General features: G+C 45.3%; 1 long non-coding RNA gene across 1 annotated transcript; it reads right to left on the bottom strand.

Annotated features, from left to right (window-relative positions):
• Window positions 1-2,412: 2,412 nt before the first annotated feature.
• Window positions 2,413-16,921, bottom strand: 1700036G14Rik (RIKEN cDNA 1700036G14 gene). Its single transcript, NR_040542.1, has 3 exons — window positions 16,880-16,921; window positions 3,150-3,481; window positions 2,413-2,577 (listed from the first exon to the last, which is right to left on the bottom strand). It is a non-coding gene; the product is annotated as an RIKEN cDNA 1700036G14 gene (long non-coding RNA).
• Between the last annotated feature and the right edge of the window lie 506 nt (window positions 16,922-17,427).

The raw sequence follows: 17,427 nt of genomic DNA, 5'->3' as shown, positions 1-17,427 counted from the left end.
AAACACCATGACCAAAGGCAACTTGGGCAGGAAAGGGCTTATACTTCCATCAGTCCATCACTGAGAGAAATCAGGACAGGCATTCTGTTGGGTCCGGCCTGTGCCTCTCATGTCTGGGTTCGAGCCTGGGAGGCAGTCTGGAGCTGGAAATAGAAGAGGGAACCTAGGTGGGTAGAGAAATAATGGAACCAAGACAACTAGTCTGCTCAAGGTTCTAATGTTTAATGAAGGAGAGGGGAGGCCCATTCCCTCCAATTCATCCTTGGAGCCCAGCTGCAGGTGACCACGTGTAGGAGTGTAGGATCGGATGTAGTCTCCCGGAATAGCTAGGCTATCCCTACTCCCAGCAGGTAGCAGCAGTGACCTAAGGAATGATCTAGGGAGGCAGGCTCAACCCTAGGTAATCTCCTTAGTGGCAGCAAAGTCAAGGTCTGGCTCAGCTGAGCTTCAGGTTGGGGTGGGGGGAGGCAACAGCATTCAAGCAGAGCAGGAACTTGGGGGCAGGAGCTGATGCAGAGGTCATGAAAGAGTGCTACTTACTGGCTTGTTCTTCATGGCTTACTCAGCCTGCTTTCTTATACACCCAGGACATCGAGTTTAGGGTTAACATTACCTACAATGGGCTGGTTCATCTACACCACTTTCTAATTAAGAAAATGCCCTAGAGGGCTGGAGAGATGGCTCAGTGGTTAAGAGCACAGGCTGCTCTTCCAGAGGTCTTGAGTTCAATTCCCCGAAACCACATGGTGGCTCACAATTCCCTGTAATGGGAGTCAGTGCCTCTTCTGGTGTGTCTGTAGACAATAACAGTGTACTAGTATACATAAAATAAATAAATCAGAGAGAGGGAGAGAGAGAATTCCATACAGGCTTGGTTATAGTCTGATCTTATGGAGGTATTTTCTTAATTGAGAGCTCCTCAGCCCAAATGATTCTAGCTTGTATCAAGTTAACATGAAACTAGCCAGGACAAACCTTTCTATATCTCCACTGTCCAAAACAATGGCCACTATCCACAGCAGCCATTGAGCACTTTTTAAGAGATAGTAGAAGAAAGTATATTTGCTAAGGAATGCTGGTTCCACTGGGATCTCTGTTCTTTCCTCCCCATTAGCATATGCCTTAAGTCATCACTAGTAACCAGACTCTTTGGGTCTCTTTCTGCCCTTGCCAGTCCTAAGCCCTATTCCCATGTGAGCCCCACATTCAGAGTTTCATTGGTTCAGAAGAAATAGAGCATCAAAGAGGTGTCCCTCGCACACAGTAGGGGCTCTAAGAACAAGATTCACCTACAAATAGAGTAGCAACATCTCCAACATTTCCAAATTTTTTATGGCTAATAAGTTCCAGAATGGGAGCAATACCTGAAAATGGATGAATCTAGAAACAGAGAAATAAGCATGTTGTTATGTATACTGGAGTAGTTATGAGAATACAGTTCTTTGCTTTTGGAGTGGGATGGGGGATGGAGGAGATAGAATTTTCAATTTCATTTTATACCCGTTGCAGAGTTTGAGTCTTCATTTCCAAGGAGAGTGGGGAGGAGCCCGACCATACTTGTGCTGTCGACCTAATGCTGATGTTTAAAGAGAGGCAATAGACCTAGAGACAGCTGCTGAATGCCTTTTAAGTTAAAAATGGATAACTGAAGGTCTAAAATGACATTTCTTGGGGGTGCTGATGCAGCAAGGGAAGGAAGTATTACAGTGTCTTGGTTGTAGATTTCAGAGTATGAGGAGAGACTGGGAAATGAGGTGTCATAGCTAGGGTTTTACTGCCACAAATGGACACCATGACCAAAGTAACTCTTACAAGGACTACATTTAAATGGGGGCTGGCTTAAAGGTTCAGAGGTTCAGTCCATTATTATCAAGATGGGAGCATGGCAGCATCTAGGAAGGCATGGTGCTGCAGGGCCCGAGTGTTCTACATCTTATTCCGAAGGCAAACAGAAGAAGGCTGACTCATCAGGCAGCTAGGAAGAGAGTCTCAAAACCCACCCCTACAGTGACTCACTTCCTACTCCAGCAAGGCCACACTTATTCCAACAAGGCCGCACCTCCTAATAGTGCCACTCCCTGGGTCAAGCAAATTCAAGCCACTGCTCAGGGATTATAGTCTGGCCCTGAGTTTTATGATAAGAACGTTAGGCCTTATTTATGATCACTCTATGGATAAAATTCCACAAAGCTTGTTAAATACCCTATCAGAAGAGACATAGGAGAAAGATTTGAAGTCTTGACTAAAAGATACTTTCCACCTGTATCCCCAAGGATGTGACTTGAACTGAGCTAATTGAAACAGAATGGCAGAGTTAGAAGTGTCCCAGGCGAGGTTACTAAGCATGTGATCTATGGTGGATTAGTTAGGGTTCCCATTGCTGGGAAGAGACACCATGACCAAGGCAACTCTTATAAAGAACAAGATTTAATTGAGGTTGGCTTGCAGTTTCAGGTCTGGTCCAATATCATCAATAGCAGGGAACATAGCAGCATGTAGGCAGATATGGTACTGGTGAAGGAGCTGAGAGTTCTGCATCTTGATCCAATCGCAGCCAGGTGAGACTGTTTCTTCTAACTAGGCAGAGATTGAGCACTCAGAGTTCACAAAGCCCACCCTTACAGTGACTCATTTCTTCTAACAAGGACACACTTCCTAATAATGTCACTCCTTGTGGGCCAACCATTTAAACACATAAGTCTGTAGGGGCTAAACCCATTCAAACCACTATATATGGTTAACATACCAAAGCCAGGTAATCAATGAGGGTAGGCTTGTAGTGATTCTCAAATGTAGAACAAAAAGCCATACACTGCAGATCCATGGCAGAACTGTAATGGGCATAGTAGGGAGAGGAGAGACTACCAAAGACCCAGGGGAAGAAGCTACCTCCCTGCCCACTACCAAACCTAGTTTGGGGACCAAAACATTCCTTTACCAGCAGAAGCTGGAAGTCACCCAAGTACAGGGTGAGTGTCCTTCCCTATAGACTCTGCCATGCTTCGTTGTAATTCTAGAAGGTCTTAAGTATTGTTGTTCTCCGTCCTCCCTCTTCTCTCCACTCCTCCTCCTCCTCCCCACTATTGTGCCTTTCCCTTCTATTAATTAACCCTGCATACTTACAGAGAAGAGATAGGCAAATCACTTACCTATGAAATGAGCTTGGAACTGTAGCAGTGGCCCGATCAATTAGGAGCTGAATCACTCTGAGCATCCACTGATAGGATACCTGAAAGTAGCCCAGAGCCCTGGGACCTTCTCAGCTGCTCCCCAAGTTGTTAGAGATTCAAGTCAGACTCAGTTGAGAACCATGGGCTTTGCTCTTCCTCCATCTATAGGCCAAGTATCGATTCTATCCTCTTGTCTGGTCCTCAGTACTCTCATAGCTCCGGTTGCCGCTGGAGCTAAGTGCTGACAAGCATGAGGTTCGGTTGTCCTAGGCTGCCTTTCCTGTCTTCTCAAGACTGTTGTAATGGCTTATCTTAATTGGGGAAAATAAGGTAGATAATAATTGCAGCTCTCTCAGCCAATGAGTAAAAGAGTCACCAGGTTAAAGAAGCTGAAGTCCACCTTGGGTATTTAAATACTTGGAACCTCAGAGTGGCTGTCACATATAGGTTTGGGCATGGAGCTCCCCCCATCCCCAAGGAGAGGTGGTTAATGTAGTTGATGTCAATTCATTTTCTGTCCTTCATGGAAAACCTGCCCCATGGCTTTCTGCCAGTCAAAAGAGTTCTGGGGTGCCCATGATTTTCTGCTCAAGGAAAAGAATGGCTTTTTGCATAATTCTGAGAGCAAGCAACATGACTCCCCACCACATCATGGAAAATTCCCAGAAATACAACGAATAAGATGAATAGAGGTCCCAGCAAGCAAGCTATGAAAAGGAGGTGTGTGGCATTCTACAGCGGTCTCCTGCCTGGAAGTCACATAAAAGCCCAGTTTGCACTGTGTAGCAGCTGCATTTTTCTTGTCTACAAATTCCAGTTGTGTGGTAAAGTGGCGTGCTATAAGGGAACACCATGTCTGCCAATAATAGAAATTGTCTGAGATTTCTGAGGAATTGGTAAACAACCAGGGATGGAACAGAGGTGGCTTTGGGAGTTTGTGTCTTGACTGGAGATTCTGATAGCCCTTGTTGTTCTTAAATAGCTTAACCTCAGGCAGGGATGAGAGGAGATTTGGTACTCAGGTGGATAAACGGCAGGCAGGATGGTAAATGATTTACTTTTGTGTTGCTGTGGCCAAAATACCTGAGAACAACTTAAGGGGAAAATTGTTTTATTTATCTTGCCATATCAGAGGTATAAGTTCATCATGACACTAAATCACAGCAGTTCATACAGTGACCAGCAAGTAGAGAGGAGTGCACGAGAAGAAATCTGGGTGAGAGAGTTCCCAATGACATGCCTTTGGGAGAAGTAGGTCACCAGGTCACGTCTCTTCTGTCTTTTACTACCTCCCAGCAATGCTGTCATATCATGAATCCTTCAAATGCTTAATGTAGGCATGAGTTCAGAGCCCTGGGGCTCTAACTGTTTCTGGACATGCCTCCCAGACACCCCCAGGCTGGTGTTCCACTAATCCCCTTGGTGTTTCTCAGTCCAATCAAGTAGACTGTCAAAATTGACCATTGTAGATGACATAAAATTTATGGGTTTGTGGAAACCAAGATTGCAACATGAGGAGAGTTGAAATTGGACTCAAAAGCAGACCAGAACTACCCCTATGGATTAACCATTGTGAGCCACCATGTCCCCAGCACCTCTGCTCAAAAGAACTTCAGAAGGCCAGAACAAAGACTCCTAAGTAAGAGGCTCCTGCATATCGATCTAGGCATCTTCTGAATTACCACTCTCTGACCTTCTGGATAGCAAGAGTATGGTGGTAAAGCACATGGGATCCCAGAGTTTAGCAAACACCCAGGAGGATGTTATGGTGGGTATCATTGTGTCTAGTTAACAGAGGAAGGAACTGGACTGTAATAGGATTACATACCCGAGGCTTCTGTGGGGGCAAAGCATCCATTCCCTGAAGGTTCCCTTGCGTTAACTGATGAAGTTTAATTACAGATCAGTTACATAGATTTATCATGTACATAGAGGCAGTCACATAACCCAACAGGAACTCAGCAGCATCTACAGCCTTTTTGTAGAGGAGAGGGGAATAAAGTGCAGGCAGATTTCCATGGGAATAGTATGAGACTATATAAAGGAAGTTTCACTTAGAGCAGCACAGAGAAGACGGTGAGTTGCAAAGGATTCTCCTTGGAATGTGAATGGATATGGAAGAGAAGATGAGGGTGGGTGCAAGTCTGTCCAGAGTGTTCACATGGTGGGTGTGGACTGCAACAGATAAGAAGATGCCTAGTAGAGCCTCTTCCAGCAACTGAAACTGTTAAACTCCTTTAATTTAAAATAGCCAGAGCTGGACATGGTAGCCCATACCTGTAATCCTATCATCAAGGTGGTTGAGGCAGGAGGACCCCAAGTGTGAGGCTGGCCTGGGCTACATACTAAGAGTGTTTTAAAAGCAAATAAACAAAGCATACAAGAGCGGTACTTTTGAGAGAGTCCCTGGGCTCATTTGCTGCGCAGCTAGCAATGGGTAGAAGCAGGATTCTTAGTCAGCATTTAGGCATCTCTCTCTGCCCCTTATAACAGCATCACTTCTCTGGCCACTGCACTTTTGACCATCTATTTACCCTTCTGATCTCCGCTTTGCTTTGCCTACCATCGAGTCCATATGGCTCCTAACCACCTGCATCCCTGGGCTTCTATCGTCCGTTCACACTCAGATTCTGGCTCATGGCATAGGTTTCAGAGGAACTTGCTGGAGACTGCTGCGTTGCTGGGTTTCCACACTGCCTGCAACCTATCTGCCTGGTTTCTGACCCCATCCTCAGCCCAATCCAGGTCTGACACTCTCTGACTTTGGCTTCGTTTCTGTGATATATGGTCACACTTGCTAGATCACTGCCCACAAATCTGGGTTTTGTTTGATGAGAGCTGGACCAGGCAGCAGGTCATTAGCCAACAACTACTCCATTGAGATGACAGGACAGATGGGCAACTCAAAACTGTAAGCCAAGAACAGAGGCCAAAGATGCACCAGGTGCAGGCTCTTGAGACAGGGAATGGGGAGCCAGGCAAAGGTCAGCAGTACAGAAGCCAAGACAGGCAATGGTAGGTAGAGTGGGAGGGGCAGCTCCATGGGGTACAGTGTCAAAGCACCAGGGAGGCTGGATGCAAATGGGCAGGGATGCAGAACTGGAAAGTGGCTTATAGTTAGTTACATTCACTTCCCTCTGGGAAGAGCACAGCATACCACTCAGGACCATGTAGTAGGATGCTGAGGCTGTAACAGAACACAAAGAGGAATCAACTGTGGGCAAGTGTCTTTAACTGTGGTTGTCAGGAAAGAAAAGGGAGGCTGTGTAGGCAGGATTAGGAGGGCCTAGCTAGAGTGATTTCAGCAGACCTCAGGGTCTGCACATGGCTCTGGGGAACTGGGGTGAGTGTGCCGTAACTCTGGAGTGTAAGAGCAAGCTGAGGGAGGTGGTTAGGTATGGGCTTCATCTTTCACTCACACAGAAGAATTGGCTACCAGTCCATCAGTGCCTTAAAACTGGGTCAAGAGAGCATGTATAAGAGCAAGCATACATAAAATTTATATTACAGCTGGATTGGTGCAGACTCGGAAGAAAAGTTGTTTTCTGTTTTCAAATTCCAAAGTAGTATATAGAAATTACAGTGAAAAATGATTTTAAAAAGTGATGATCTGGATTGCAGGTGAATGTACTATTAGTAGGATAGATACACGGTTTTCCAGAACATTGGCTGTCCTGATAGGAAGTGGACGTCTAAGGGTGCTTATATATACACCCAGGCCATTTTGTAGTTCACAGTAAAGATTAAAATAGGATTGCTGACTATGTATGAATGCCTTTTGTAAGCTTAATAGCATATTATGGGCCTTGTTCCATATCAGCACAAGGCTGTAACATCACTCTTTTTAAATAGCTATATAGTATTACACAGTGTGTCACAACCAGAATGAATTAGCAATCATCCTACTATTAATTAATATTTGTGTTGCTCTTAGGCTTTTGCTAGTATATTGAGTCAGTAAACATTGGACACATTTGTGTGACTTTTCTGAGACATAAATTCTTAGAAATAAAATTTCTGGATCAAAGGAATCATATGCATTTTAAATTTAATTAGCAACTATTCAATTTCTCTCTGAAAAGATTACACCAGTTTATAATCCCACGGCAGTTTATGGCTAGACATTAGGCATTATTGATCTTCATTTTCTCAATATAATTGGGGGAAATGTGGCTTTATTTTAATTTGGCTAGGGGTGTATGTAGTCCTTAAATGTTGCCAGCATTTGACTATCCTCATCTATAAATTAATCCTTTAGGTCTTTCCCTAATTTTCAATCTCTTTTCTTTATACATTTAGAAGATCAACTGCTTGCTATGTAGCTTATGAGTAGCCTTATTAGTTTATCAGTTGCTTTTAATTTTGTTTATGGTTTCTTTTCTGCATAAAGGTTTCTGTGTTTTGTATGATAAGATCATTTGGTGTTTTCTTTTGTGGTCTCCTGCTTTCTCACCTTGCCTTGGGAGATCTTCATATTGGAGGAGCACTACTGAGGGGACCAGGCTGGATTAGCCAATACCCCTAGCATTGTCTGTATTTTCCCAGTGAACACCTAGTATGTTGTACTGGCTAGTTTTGTGTCAACTTGACACAGCTGGGGTTATCACAGAGAAAGGAGCTTCAGTTGAGGAAATGCCTCCATGAGATCCAACTGTAAGGCATTTTCTCAGTTAGTGATCAAGGGGGAAAGGCCCCTTGTGGGTGGGACCATCTCAGGGCTGGTAGTCTTGGTTCTATAAGAAAGCAGGCTGAGCAAGCCAGGTGAGGCAAGCCAGTAAAGAACATCCCTCCATGGCCTCTGCATCAGCTCCTGCTCCCTGACCTGCTTGAGTTCCAGTCCTGACTTCCTTTGGTGATGAACAGCAGCATGGAAGTGTAAGCCGAATAAACCCTTTCCTCCCCAACTTGCTTCTTGGTCATGATGTTTGTGCAGGAATAGAAACCCTGACTAAGACAAATTGGTACCAGCAGAGTGGGGTATTCCTGTGACAACCTGACCATGTTTTGGGGAGGACTGTGGAAGGACTTTGGAACTTTGGGCTTGAAGATCCATTCGTTGTTAAGAGCTCTGTCGGATGTTGTGTAGGAGCTTGGAAGATAATGTTGAGAACAGTGCAGAAGATGGAGGCCTGGCTTGTGAAGTTTCAGAGGGAAAATTAAAGACTCTTTTCAGGGACATTGCTATTTTGGAGTTTGATTATTCTGTGGTTCTGGTTAGCTGGGACTGAAGAATCAGTTGTGATTAACAAGATACCAGAACTACTAAAGCAAAACCTTTGCATTACTGGGACTATTGATGCTGGTTAGCTGGAGCTAAGAAATTAGCGGTGATTAAGAAGAGACCAGCATCATTGAGGTGACATCTTCTGGAAGTGTTTTCTGAAAGCACAAAGAGGCTGTGTTCCAGAGATGGCCAAGGTTGTACTCCTGCTGCAGTGGGACTTGGTAATATGTAAGGGTCACCCAGGTGGTACTGGTTTTGAAGGCATGAAGGGGTCACGCAAAGCAGCTGAGGCTTGGCACTGTGAGAGGCCATGGAAGGCCATTGGTGAAGGTGCAGCCTCAGTTGCAATTGAAGGCCCAGGACTGAAGGGGTCATGCAGTGTTTTAGAGATGCCAGTACCATGAGATGACCACCAAGAGCAGCAGCAGCAGTGGAGTACAGGCATCTGGAGCCTAGAGGATGACTCGTGTGCTACAAAGGGCCTGGCTGGAGAAGTGACCCAAGCCCTTGGAGGAGCCCAGAAGATCGTGAGTTGGATCCCAGACATTGGACGGTTGGAGATTGACTTTTGCTTTTGATTGTGACTGTGCCCTGATATTTTCCCTCTTGAAGGAAGAAACTGTTTTAGTGGAGCCCACAGTTAAGAGACTTTTAATTGTAAAAAGACTTTGAATTTTAAAAGAGATGGATATTTTAAAGAGATTGAAATTTTAAGAATATGTAAAGACTGTGGGACTTTTAAAGTTATTTAGAATGGGGATGAATAAGATTGTAAGGGTTGAGGCTTACTAGTGATGTTTTTGTGTGTCAAGTTGACAAGGGGTCAATTGTACTGGCTAGTTTTGTGTCAACTTGACACAGCTGGGGTTATCACAGAGAAAGGAGCTTCAGTTGAGGAAATGCCTCCATGAGATCCAACTGTAAGGTATGTCTTCTCAGAAGTCCCCTTGTGGCTGAGGGTGGAGAAGAGCCACTGTAAGCTCAGGTCATTGATTATGTACTTCTTAACATTTTGTGTGTCGAGATGCTGACAAAAGCTATGGATCTCACACATAATCTAATCCAATCTCACATCTTCTAATCATCATCTTAAGCTGCCAGGACTCTATCATAGACTCCTCAGACTAGCAACTCTTTCTACTGCATTGCTGACTATCTAATTTTTGACAATCAAATTCATGCCAGTAGATGTTTCATTCTGACTGCTTTCCCTACACCCAGGAAACCAAGCATCCCATGGCTGATATCCAATACCTAAAACTCTTTCTGGAGCCCCCCTTCCCTCTTAGGAAGTCTGTGACTCCTCACGGCCCCACATGCAAAGGCAGGCCTCACTCCATCTCAGATCCAGTGTCCCTGTTCCCTCACGGAGGACAGCTGCTCCCCTGTGCTCTTCCCTACCTCTGGTCATCTGACCTCTCACCAAGGAGATTGCAGCCAGGCCTTCTCCATACGGGGCCCTGGGCTGGAGGAGGGAGACTAAAGACCCCAGGCAGAGGTTGGCATCTGTCCACACCCAGAAGTTCCCACTGGGAGAAGGTCAAGGCTTAGCAGTACTATTTTACCAGCACTTTGGAGGGCATAGATGAGGAGCTTGGAAATTCAAGGCCACTTTTGGGAAAACCAATGCTTCATAATTGAGAGGTGGGTTTTAGAGAATCTCTCCAGAGTGTTGGTTCTCTTTGACTGCCAAGGACAAAGGGAGAGACTTTACTGAGGCCTCAAGTCCCTGCAGAGCCAGGAGCTTCAATATAGATGCTAACAGATCTCTCTCTCTCTCTCTCTCTCTCTCTCTCTCTCTCTCTCTCTCTCGATCTCCCTCTCTCTCTCAGAGTCTGTCTGTCTCTCTGTGTCTCTCTCTCTCTCTGTGTCTCTCTTTCTCTCTCTCTCTGTGTCTCTTTCTGTCTCTCTCTCTGTCTCTCTCTCTGTTTCTCTCTTTCTCTGTCTCTCTCGGTCTCTCTGTCTCTCTCTCTGTCTCTCTCTGTCTCTCTCTCTCTCTGTCTCTCTCTCTCTCTCTCTCTCTCTCTCTCTCTCTCTCTCTCACACACACACACACACACACACACACACACACACACCAGAAAGCATCATTTCCAGACAAATCTAATCAATGCTCTAAGAAGCACACAGGGGGCTGCTCTCGGCTTCAGAAATCCCAGCCTTAAATGTTTCTGATTGCTTTCTGTGGGGCTTTGGCTACAAAACGGTCAGTCCAGGGCATAAAGACTAGCGCACTCAGCACTTGAATTGGGTAATATCATCCAAACACCCCCATGTGGAATTCAAATACCATCTCGTGCAGGTCTCAGCTGTCTCCTGTACCTCCCTATTCCTTCCTATTTTATACACGGCTACCAAATATTAGCTTGACTGTTTGTGCCTCCAAACATAACTAATCTTGATCACAGTCCTTCTGGAGAAATAACCAAGATTCAACTCTTAAAGGAATGTGGAGAATAAATCACTCAGCCCCCACAAAATGTAGGTCAGTCCAATTTTAGCAGTAGGCTTCATTTCTCCCAATCACATGCTATTTGTTTAATCTCCTAATTCTCCTAAAAATATTTCAAGCAAGGGGGAGAAAGAGTCCTCTTATGAAGGATATCCGGCGAAGTGGAGATGGATGGTTTAAGCTTCGGGCATGAGCAATGGCTTGCAGAGTGAGCTATTTTCAAATGGACCCCAGAAGATCCTCAACCTCCCACGGACTTATCATGCATTTTATATGAGAAAAGCCCCAGCCCTCAGGGAAGGTGGTCTGTTGACAGAAATGCACCCGAAAAATATAATACCACCAACTGGGAACCGAATGTTCAAGTGTCCCAGAAAGAAGATGGGGACATTTCATTTAAACCACAAACCTAACAAGCAACAAGCCACGTATGAGTAACCCCCCCCCCCCCGCTATGGAGGAGGCAGCCTGAATTAGTGCCTCTTTCCCGGGCACTAAACCTTGACAGTGAGACTGCACTCATCTGTTTTGGCATTACTGTAATGAACTGCCAGAAGCTAGATAATTTTTTATAAGGAGGTTCATTTTGGCTCACAGTACTGAGGCCCAAGGCTGAGGGGTTTGCATCTAGTAGTAGACTTATTACTGACTGAGTCTCAAGGCACGACAGTGGATTGCACAGTGAAACACAGGGAAGGTACTCGGGCATTAATAACACTCCAGAGTTTCTGACTTTTCTTATACAGTCACCAGGAATCAATCACGGGGACTTTATCTCAAGGAGTGGTAACTAAACCCAATTATCTCCCCAAGTCTTCACCTCTAGACATCACAGTAAGACAACCTCCACCCTCTAACACCTCACAGAGCACATGAAACCCTAGAGCATGGACTCTCTCAGGAGACACACTGAAGGAATACTGGGCCATAGCAGAGGCGGGCCCCTGAATGGAGCTGTTCATTTATATCAGTGCATTAGATTTTTGTTTTTGTCTTGATTTAATATCAATTTAAAATTTCTCCGACTTAGAAAACAAGTGAGAGTGCAGTAGATCTAAAAACGGGGGTGGAAGGGTAGAGAGGGTGTGAGGAATGCGGGGGGGGGTGCAGGGGGTGGGGGGACAGTTCTGCTCTTTAGCCCCCTCCTTTGAGACTTTTGCTGGACATCGTAAAGCAGTTATCTCAGAGCTCTAGCTTAGCATACCTCTTGTTTCATTTATCGGAAATCCTGTTCTCAACTTTCCTATCAACCATTCTCCCCCTCCCTCCTTACCCCTCCCCACCCAGACCCTGCCTCTGTGTTAATCTCTTTTCCCTTTTCTGCTGTGACTTTCTTTTTTCATGCTGTGAAGGTGGAGGGGGGTTTTAAATTCTTTGGGTGGGAAAGCTACTCCTTACTTGGGGTATAAAATAAGAATTAATTTTCTCACCTTCCTTTCTTACTGGGGGAAAATAAGTAACAAAAGTAAACCTTCTCTTCTACCTCCTCCAAAACACAGGGAATTATATGAAATTACAGTAGCCTAGGAAAGACTCCTTCTTAACATTTCATACCATACTGTAAAGAGCCAGTGGGCAAACCTGAGTAAAATAAGCAGTGTTTTAATAATACTATAGGTTTCCCAGCATGTTAACTCACTTCCTGTTACTGTGAAAAATCCAAGGGAAAAATTAATATAAAAGGAAAAAATATTTTGCATGGTTTATAGACTCAGAGCCTTTGATCAATGGCCACTTGGCTGTGTTACTTTCTGCTTGAGAAAACAGTATGTCGTGGCAAGAGTGTGGCAGAGGAAGCCTGTTCACCTCATGGTTGCTGGGGAGCAGATGGAAAGACAAAAAAGAAAAAAAGAAAAGAAAAGAAAAGAAAAAATGCACTCTCCTGTCATGCATATGATAGTAGGAAATTGTCATGTGCTATTTTAATTCATTGGAAAAAAACCCTCTGGGTGCCAGAAGGGTCCCATCTTGACTCAGATTAGAGTATGTCTACCTCACAGGTCCTCCAAGACTCCCCGTCCTAGGGCAAGTTGACCTCTGACCCCATAACAGGGAGGAAGGATAACAGGAAAATGCTGAGGATATTAAGAACATTGGGTCCTTGAGAAGAACTAAAATGTAAACTATTTCCAATAGCGGTTACTATTGCTCATGACCCAATTTCTTTCCACTGGGTTCTACTTCCTAGAACTTCCACTTCCTCCCAGTAAATGCCACAGACTGGGACCCAAGCTTTTCCCACACAGGCTTTTGAGTGATGAGCCCTGACACTCCAGGAACCTGAGTTAGTAAGGCAAGGTCCTTATGCCCTGTCAACTCTCTCATGTGTTGCTGTGTGCTGCCAATCAGACACAGGGGTGAAAACAGCTGCAGTTTGCCACAACAAAGAGAACAGGCTTCAAGTGTGTTGTCTAGATGGGCAATTAAGGAAAGCAGAGAGAGGTTCACTTGCTTGACATCAGTGAACAGGTCATAGCAGTGGGCATGGCCCCATCAGTTGAATGAAGAGATCTGGTGGAAGGAGGGCGATTCTTAGCAGCAACGAAGAAGGAAAGGGGAAGAGGGGATGCTCAGAATAGACATGAAGTAAAGAAGTCATCAACGTCCTGGGGAGAGTGGACAGGCTGGGAGGGCTGGCTCCAGTGACAAGGATTCCCAATCTTTGACAAGGATGTTGTTTTTGCCCTTAAAGCCATGAAATGAGCCAGAGGAAAGATATGTTGTTAGTAGTGAAGTCACTGGGTGGCACCATTCCTGGAGGAAATCCCTGATGGCTCAGAGCCTCCAACAACCCTTCACAGGGGTCCTTCAGACTACTCAACCCTGGTGCACATGAGAATCATATACATTCTTTCAACAATGTACCAGGTCTCTTCCTGAGGGTCCTAACTTAACCGACCTGGGGTGGGAATCAAGCATTGGTATTTTGAAGAGTTCTCCACTGATTCTAACTTGAACATTGAGATGAAAGCCGCTGAATAAACCAGTTGGGACTAACCAGTTGGAAAATGTGTGCCTCCATGTCCCACTGTCCTGAGGATGCTATTGAGGTGATGTGACTTCCAGCACCTCTTGGCTGCTGTCTGTGCTCTCTCTCAGCCTTTGTCACACTGTCATGGCAGTTCTGTCCCATCATTTCCTTCCATCTTCTTCATGGTTTGCTTCCTATGTTTCCTATATGTCACTCTGCTAAGTGACAAGTGGCAAAGACCACTAATTGCTTGATAAAAAAAACCCTAATTGCTGTTAACACTACCTGGCTTGAGTGTCCCCATACTAATGAAATGTCCCTCAGTTATAAAATGCTCCCCCAGAAGCCACTCCACACAACAGGAGCTTCAGCACAGGCTGGCTGGGGGCACCAGGGCTTTGATGTTCCTCAAGGTCCTAGCACTGATGCCCCCACCTTTGGAGTGGACAAGCATGGGCTGAGGAAAGACTGGAGACATGTCCTGGCTACCTGTATGTATGAGCTCGCTTACTTGACAGGACCCTTGTTAGGGACCCATCAAAGGGTGCAAGCAGGCTACAAACATTAGCTTCCACTTTCCCTGCAGTCAAGGGCCAGATCCAAGTACATGTTCTGACAGCTATGTCTTCCCGCTAACACACGGAGGTTAAACCTAGAGCTGAGCAATACCCCCTCCACCTCCATCTATACAGTTATTTGATTTCCACATTTTCCACTGAAGGATACACATAAGATGACATTAACTGTCAGATCCACTTTGTGCATGCCGTTTAGCGGTGTTAAGCACATCGTGCCCTTGTGTGACTAATGCCAGCACATCGTGCGGCTATTTCCAGAGCTCTTCACCTTGCAAAATTCAAGCCCGGTACCATGACAAAATAACTGAGATAATCAATTTATAGGGAAGAAAGGTTTATTTGGGGCCCACATGAATAGCCCGTTGTCATTTGGCCTTATTGCTTTGGGTCTGTAGTAAGGCAATATGTGGTAGGAAGAACACATCGAAAACAACCAAACAAAACAAACACTGTTCACCCCGTGGCTGCTGGGAAGTGGGAAGAGAGGAGGAGGTGGGGACAGAGACAAAGACATAGAGAGGATCAGGTCCTGATATCCCCCTTCTTCATGGGTATACACCCAGTAACTTAAACTCTAACCAGGCCCTACCTCTTAAAGGTTTCTCCACTGTCTGTTAACATCACTCTGGAACCACACCATTAGCCCATGGCTTGGTGGACACCTATAAAGCCACTATACCACAAAACAGTAGCAGTTCCTTCCCCCTCAAGTTCCTGGCAACCTGGATCCTATTTCACCCGCTTTAGGCTTGACTATTCTAGGTATCTCCTGGAAACAAAACCAGAGTGCCGTTATTTTTCTTAGTCTGAAGATCAAGGCTGATTATTCCTCCTGTTAAGTTTTCTCTTGCTAGCTTTTACCCAGGCTCTCAGCCTTCCTAGAGCTCTCAGATCCTGATTAACAGTGCAACATTTCCTATCCGCGTTGTCTGCAGAGAGTGCGATGAACTCTACACGGCTCCATCCAAATCAGGGGCAGCATCTTTAACATAGTGAGTCAGAAGGCAACATTCTTCTCTAGCCAAGGTCTGAGAGTTAGCCAAACACCTTTGCTTTACTGTGGATTTCTAATCACCCTCACCTCACACTCAAAGCTGTGATTCTTTACTGTTACATTTGATGACTGAAACTCGCTTTCTGTCCCAACCTCTATTCTTGTCTTCCTCCTTAGCAAAAGAACCCTAATTTTCAGCTCCATTGACCCAGCCTCTCTCACAGCCAGATATGCCTGGGTGTCGCCATTGCAGTCAATGGGTTGTAAGTAAGAGCTGTGTGATGGAACTTTGGACATGTATGTCTTCCCTAAAAATAACTGACTCAGCTGGGAGGAGCCAGCCCTTCCTTCCCCCTGAAGTTTAAACGCAGTTGTAAAGGCTCAGTCTGAAGCAGCCATCTTGATCATGAAGTGACCTTGAGCATAAAGGAGAGGATCAATCTCTCTGAGTCTTAGAAACCAGGATTTTAGAAAGTAGCTTGAAAGGTCATTAGAAAAGAACAAAAAGTGTTTTGTCAGCACGCATTTTAGAAGCGCCCTGATAGGAGGAGCTACAAAAGCCTTTCTTTGGAGATTTCAGCCATCTCTAACAGTTTCCTTTGAAATCACTAATTATACTCTAAAAAGACGGCATCATTGGAGCCAGAACCAGCAGCCAATTACCCACGAGAAATCACTCACTGTGTGGGCTGTCTTTTCTCTCTCTGTTCGCATAATTTCAAAATGCAATTTCTAGAACCATGCTAAATACTTGTAAACAGAGATTGGTTTGATTGCAAAGGGGGAACCATTTTGGGGCGGTAAAAAACGACAATTATTTCTCCTTGTCCTCTAGTTCACAGAACAGCACCCTTTGGGTCACTTTTCAAATACCCACCACCGGATTTAGAGCCATCTGCAACTCCAGCCAGAGATGCTGACTTCTAAAGCAGGTGCAGGTTCCTATGAGGTGGTGGGAAAACCTAGCACTTGGAGTTAGAAGACCCAGGTTTGAGTTCCAGCTCGAGATATGGGCTGGCTAGCCTTCTTATGTCTCAGACTCCTCATCTCAAAACTGGCCACACAAAAGACTAAGTGGGCAAGGTGTGTATGTAAATTGTAATGGGCTCTAATGGAAAGCGAGCCTGGTAAAGCCTCCTGCCTTCTCTGGCATCCTATCAAGTGCCTGGAAGACTGAAGGTGTCTATACCAGTCATGACTATCAAACTGCAGCAAAATGGGAACTGCAAAGCGCTGGTAGCTAGCCACCACCAATGTTTGTCTTTCCTAGGTCTGATGTGGATGGAGCTTGGCTGCTGGGCTGGTTCAGGCCAGCTCAGGCTGGTTCAGGCTGGCTCAGGCCTGTTCAGACACCTATTCTTCAGCTGGGCGACGGAGCTGGGAAAGCCCTGCTTCATGGGTTTCTCATGCTTTTCTTAGGACTAAGGGCTAGTTGGAGCCCATCCTTTTCATGGTGGTATCAGAAAGGCAGAGGAAACAAGACAGCTTACCTGTTGTTGGTATTCCTTCTACGCTCCGCCCAACAGTTACCTAGCAACAGTCAGGTAGTCCTGGCTTGTTATAAAAGGGTGAGAAGGCTAGGCTGACTCCATGACAGGCTTCAAATTGGCAGTTCAGGAGACTAGGCCTAAATGTCTGTTTCTAAGAACTGGGCAATTTCAGGCAAGTCCAGGCCTCAGAAGCTGCCCTGTCACCTGCCCTGAGGCAAGGACAATGGGTCAGCAGCAGTTTCCAGACTTCCTCAGCAACAGTCTCCAGACCTCTCCAGCAAGTTTCTAGCCCCCACACTACAGAAATGGAATGTCTGGAGAGATGGACACAACAGATTAACATAGAGGTCACCTACCCCAGAATTCCCTAATGTGCTTTAAATCAGGCCTGCAAGTGCATTTGGGTGTTTCTCTAGCTTGGTCATGGGAGACCCCAGAACACTGGACTTCAGCAAAATAAAACACTCATTTCATTTACATACTATTTGAGTCTGGGCTATCATTCTTTAGAAAATCATGGACCCTTACAAAGGACTGTTTGGCTTCTC

Source organism: Mus musculus, chromosome 3 (genome assembly GCF_000001635.26).
Source record: "Mus musculus strain C57BL/6J chromosome 3, GRCm38.p6 C57BL/6J".
NCBI lineage: Eukaryota > Metazoa > Chordata > Mammalia > Rodentia > Muridae > Mus > Mus musculus.
Note: the sequence above shows the minus strand (reverse complement) of the source record. Positions and strands in the feature narration are given on the sequence as shown.